The 6,291-nt window shown below is 40.1% G+C and overlaps 1 long non-coding RNA gene across 1 annotated transcript in view; it reads left to right on the top strand.

Annotated features, from left to right (window-relative positions):
- Positions 1-5,884, top strand: part of LOC122554773 — a 46,733-nt gene extending 40,849 nt beyond the window's left edge. Inside the window, exon 3 of the long non-coding RNA XR_006313074.1 lies at positions 5,208-5,884. This is a non-coding gene — a long non-coding RNA (uncharacterized LOC122554773). The remainder of the gene's footprint in view (positions 1-5,207) is intronic.
- The last annotated feature ends 407 nt before the right edge of the window (positions 5,885-6,291 follow it).

Below are 6,291 nucleotides of genomic sequence, written 5' to 3'. Positions count from 1 at the left end.
CTCTGGGACACCCGGACCAACCAACCCAACCACCCTGTGGCTCAACACTTCAACTCCACCTCCCACTCCACCAAGTACATGCAGGTCCTTGGACTCCTCCATCGCCAGATCATAGCAACATGACAGCTGCAGGAAGAGCGCCTCATCTTCTGTCTAGGAACCCTCCAACAAGAGATGAACTCAGGTTTCTCCAGTTTCCTCATTTCCCTTCCCCCCACCTTGTCTCAGTCCCAACCCTCGAACTCAGCACCACCTTCCTAACCTGCAATCTTCTTCCTGACCTCTCCGCCCCCACTCCGGCCTATCACCCTCACCTTGACCTCCTTCTACCTATCGCATTTCCAACGCCCGTCCCCCAAATCCCTCCTCCCTACCTTTTATCTTAGCCTGCTTGGCACACTCTCTCCTCATTCCTGAAGAAGGGCTCATGCCCGAAATGTCGATTCTCCTGCTCCTTGGATGCTGCCTGACCTGCTGCGCTTTTCCAGCAACACATTTTCAGCTACTATTTCTTTAAGCCAAGCATCGCAGTGCATATTAAAGCTCGGATTTTGTTGACTATCAATGACCCCTACTCTTGGTAACTTGTATCTTCAAATTTTCCATTGTTTCCAACCTTAATATATTATATGCACAACAACACCTCTTCTTCCTCAGGCAGCTCAGGAAATTCGGCATGTCCATTGTTTTACAGATGCACCACAGAAAGCATTCAATCCGGGAGTATAAAGGCCTGGTATGGCAACTGCTCTACTCAGGACAGTTAAGAAATTACAGAAGGTTGTGTGCACAGCCCACATATCATGGAAGCCAACTTGCCTCCATTTACACTTCTCGTTACCACAGAAAGGCTGTCAACATCATAAAAGGCCCTCCCACTCTGGTAATACTCTCCTATAACCTCTTCCATCAGGCAAAAGATACAGAAGCTTGAATACACACATAAACAAGTTCAAGCACAGCTTCTTCCCTGCTATTATTAGACTGATGAATGGACTCACTAATTTCAAATAATGTTGATTTTGCTAATGTTGATCTTGCTTTACATACCTCCTATGCAGTGTAACCTGTAGGACTCACTCTAATCACCCTTTGATCTCTATGTCCTCGTTTGCTATGATCTGCCTGTACTGCTCACAAAACAAAGCTTTTCATTGTACCTAGGTATGTACTACAATAGATCAAAATCAATGCCAAATATGTTGAGTTGACCCCTTCACAGTTTGTTGTCTCCTCTGCATCCGAGCATGATGCCTCCAAACTCTACAATTAACTTTTCCAACATCCTCATCAATATAGTGACCCCGATAAGTTGACCCCCTCCCCCGTCTTGACTTTCAGTGAACTGCCCTCCAGGACTGACTGTGTCCAATCCCTTTGACGAAGCTGGAAGGCCAGACATAATCAGACACATGACTGATCTCTGGGAAGTTCCCTAACTGATTAATTAATAATAACTAGAATGCTTGCATTTGACCTTCACTCCCTGACAAGGAGAATAAATGGATAAGACACAGACAAACTGAAACCACCAGCATGATGCTAACTGAGCCACAAATCAAATGGCTAATTGAATTTCTGATTCGTAACTGATTCATTATCATAACTGATGATAATGTTGAATATATGTGCTGAATACCTGTTCATGTGATGTTTACATGTGCATTTTAATTATTAAAAAAATGAAAAAATATAAATGAAAGTACTCTTCAATTCTTGCAAATGCCATATTTTAGTTGTTACTGAATATTTGTAATAAGATGCAAACAAATTACACTTACCTCTATTATGAAAGCATGTGAAAGGCAATTTTATTTTAATTCAGAAAGTTTAAAATTGTATTAGCTACACTTTGTGAGTAATCAGCATTTTCTATTAGACATTGCTAGAAGGCCAAGTGGATCAGGACCCCTACACGCCTCACAGAATACATACAATGCTCTCAAAAATTCCGAGTTTAACACATCAGTTGAAATCAAAAATCAGTTTAGAACTTTCAACTACAGATTTCTATCTTTTATTGTGACTTACCATTGCTGAAAAAATGCACTTTAAAAATACTTCCATTAGGAGCAGATAAAGGCACATTAACACACCAGCTGCATATAACAGTGGGAAGGGGAGCTGGAAGAAATTCCTGGAAAATCAGTCACCCTGCCAGTCCAGCATCTTTCCATGATGTCAATGTAAAAGGGAGTGGACATGAGAAGCATATGACTTCAATTCCGTAACATTTTCCAGTATGGAATAAGAGGGGTGAAACAAAAGAGTGCAGGGATTTATTCACTCAAATTGCAGAAGCATTACACTTCAAAGTGGAGGAATTTTGGCTAATATTACAAATTTTGGATGTAAGATTTGCATGACCCCTTTCTATTTCATACATTTGTAGATGAAAGGTGCAGAATAGTTTCCAGCACTTTTAAGAATATTCTCATTTCAATACATGCAGGTTAATCTTCTTTGGATCCCTGAACAACATGACTGAGCTAATTTTGTATTGTTACCCTCAAATGAATGATAACAGTAAAGTTAATTCCTGCTAATTGAGGAAACAACAATTTGCTCAGAAATCTGCTATTTACAAATGTTCATTTAGACAGAATGAAAAAGTACATTTCTATTCCTTGTGACAGATTGTGTGTTACTTCTGAAAGATAAATATGCAAGAACAGTCTGCATTCAGGTCTTCGAAACATACCACAAAGAATCAAAACGAATACTCAAGCTTTATGCTTTGTCACAAGTTAGGTTATTTGGAATTAACACAAAATAACCTATAAATGATAATCAATATTTGTATTTGAGCATGGATTTGTAATCTTGCAATCAATGACCTTGACCATCGTGCTGATCCTAAAATCCCAGGATTCAAATAAAAAAATCCAAGACTATTTTCAATTATAGAAGTAATATTACAATAATAACAATGTTCAAATAATCACCAGAATGAATGCAGGTAGAGTTATGCTAGGTGACTGGATGAAATGCAGCTAGATGCAGATGAGAGCACAGAAACAGCCGACCTATGAAGTCACAACAGAAAAGAACAGGTAGGAAAGCAAGAGATAGGAACTCAGCCAGAACTGGAGAAGATGCTGGAGAATGAAAATAATGAAGAGCCACCGAAACAATATGAACACTTCCACAGTTGGGGGAGATTTTAAAGTATTGGTAATGTTACTGGACTAGCAATCTAGAAGCCCAACCTAATGCCCTATGGGCATGAATTCAATTCCCATCAGAGTTGATTCTGGCAGTTATTTAATAAAATTTGGAACTGCAAGCTCAGCTTAGTGATGGTAGTCATGAAATTATCATCAATTGTTCAAACATATCTGATTCAGTAATGTCCTTTATTTGTCCTCGGTATCCAGTCTGGCTTACATATAACTCTGGAAAGACAGAAATCTGAATGACTTTTAACTGGTTCGGAAATGGCCCAGCAAATCAATCACTTCAAGGGCAATTATAGATGTAAAACAATTGCTGGCCTTGTCAGTGACATACGTATCTCATGGAAGAATGTTCAAACAAAAAAATCTGAATAAGGCAGTGTTCAGGCAGCAACGTATTCACGAGCTTGAAGTGCAAAACAAATAATAGAGAAGTGCTGATAATTGACAAATTGTAGTGGCTTGATATTATTGGGCACAGATACCTGATAAACATTAATATTTTGTGAAGTTTTAAGTAAAAACTGACAAAGGCATAGAACCTGTCTGACAGCAGTATAGCTGAATGGAAAATACAAATACAAATTTGACATGAGATTTGAAATGTAATCCTAAAATCTGGAATTACAGTCAAACTCCATGACTGTAAATTCCCCCTCTGACTATTATATAACATGAGATTTGAACACAGGGATACTCCAAAGATTGTTAAGCAGGGTTTCTTTATTCTGCTGATATCTAGTCATCACAGACATAAAGGGAAATGAAAGATCTATAAGGAAGATATACAATTTACATGAATTAAATATGTGGTTTATGTCTGGTCAAAGAAATTATTTGTCTCTCTGAACTTTCTGCTTTGAAGGTCTAATTCTCCCAAGACACCCCTTCCTCCAGTGATGGTCTGTTTAACTGCTTCAGCTGCCCTGCTCGGTGCCCTGCCAGTGGAGATTCCGTTACACACTTCCTTGCTTAGGACTTCTGATCCCTTCAACTAAGTACAGCACACATCAACCATTTGCTAAGCAGTTGCATGATTTGCTAAATTGCACTATGATGGCTATAGTGTTTGAGTCCACACAAGTGACAGCATTCTCTTCATGCACCACCAATCTGGGCCTATGGTATGATAATCAATATTTCCTCATGAAAACCTTCTCAGCTTCTTATCTGTTGTAGGACCTCCCAAGGGCTCAGGCTCTGTGGCAGATTCCCCAAATTTGAGGCATTTATTTGCTGTCTCCCATTAGGTCATCCCTGTACCATTTTCCAGGGTGAGCATAGGCCTCCCTACATTGGATTCAACCCCTACAGTCATAAGACATAGGCCACTCCAGAATTCTTCATCATTATCTGACACCACTCAAGCCATCATTCACCAGCACTTTAGGTTCTGCAATACCACTGAGTTTGCTGCTTGCCCCTTCAAGTGATCCATAAGACTTCTACTGCCCTCAGTGAACCATGTTCTGAAGTTGCACTCTAGCTATCAGATCAACAACATAAATGCAGCCATCTGAGCTCATATCCTGTATTTTATCCTGAAAACCGATATTCTGATTTTGGGTGAACACACTTGCATCGATTCGAAAATCAGTCTTGTCCACCTTGCAATTGTTCAATGTTTTGCTTCCCAACATTCCTCTCTCAGATCTCCAGGACAGCATCTTGAATGCTTGGTTCAAACCCATGTGATGCTCAGCTATTCACTCATTGATCTAGCTCTTTACATCAGGTGGTATGGTGAGCTGAGAGCTGTTCCACTGGAATGACTGGGTCTTGTCCAAAGAGGAGAATAGAATGTGTGACAGTGTTATAACTGTAAAGCAGCCTGGAATGCACCCTGGCCACTTTCATTTACTCTCAGGGGGAAATATGCACAGACAGCCATGCAGAGCACAGTTGCATTTCCAACTTGATGCCAGAGCATGACAAGCTGTCTCCAGCAGATTATCTCCTCACATCTTTTATAATCTTTCTACTCTTTAAATCACAATCGTGTGTCAGAATTACTAAAAATGTTCTCTTAAGTTTACTTATAGATCTGGTGATATACTGATCTTCAGAAACAACCATACAATCCAACTCAACTGGATCTAATCTAATGAAATACAGGAGCTCACCGAGCCCTTGACTTCATGAACTGACGGAGTCTGCGCTGCTGGAATGATGACCATGACAACGGAGAGACCAACCACTCACTGGCTTCTTGAAGGCCCGACCCAAACACCAATTGGAGATCCTACCCATCTGGACCTCATGAAGAATTGAGAGACTGCAGTGTGCTCTGATTTACAGAGACATGGCTCACTCCTGCTTCAACTGACAATGCCTGACAACCTGACAGCTTCTCAATCCATGGCATTTTCTGGCAAGACAAAGGGTTGAGGGATCTGCCTCCTAATCAATACCCCTTAGGTGCAAGGACATGAAGACTCTGGTAAGTTACTGCTCCCTGGACCTAGAATATCTCACACTGACATATTGTACTGACTACCTGCTGTGACAGTTCACTTCTGCTGTCTTAACAGCAATTTACATCCCATCCATGTGGAAGTGAAGGATGTTGTTGATTAAATATTCATCGCCAGAAACAGCCTCGGGAAGGAATACTCTGAGACCTTGATTATCATATAGCTAGTGACTTCAAACAGGTCAACTACAAGAATGTGCTAAGAAGATACCATCAACATATCTTCCATCCTAGCAGAGGCCCACTTCTTTCATGTGTAAATCACAAAACCTTTTTTTTTAAAAAAGTTGCATTCTCAGGTTAGCTGTAACAATGGGTGTTAGCTAGACAATATAACATATAGTTTAGCTAATGCCCATTGTTACAGCTAACCTGAGAATGCAACTTTTTAAAAAGATTTTGTGATTTACACATGAAAGAAGTGAAACTATCATGGTACTCGAACAGGTGAAAGACTCAACAGACAATCAAGATATTTTTCAATGTATAATTTCAGTTACATCACACTGTAAATTTTTGCTATAAATTCTGTGCCTTAGAATTGTGTCCTCCACTATCATCTGATGAAGGAGCGGTGCTCCGAAAGCTAGTGTGCTTCCAATTAAACCTGTTGGACTATAACCTGGTGTTGTGTGATTTTTA

This window comes from Chiloscyllium plagiosum, chromosome 11, assembly GCF_004010195.1.
Source record: "Chiloscyllium plagiosum isolate BGI_BamShark_2017 chromosome 11, ASM401019v2, whole genome shotgun sequence".
NCBI lineage: Eukaryota > Metazoa > Chordata > Chondrichthyes > Orectolobiformes > Hemiscylliidae > Chiloscyllium > Chiloscyllium plagiosum.
This window is presented reverse-complemented; position numbering and strand designations above follow the sequence as displayed.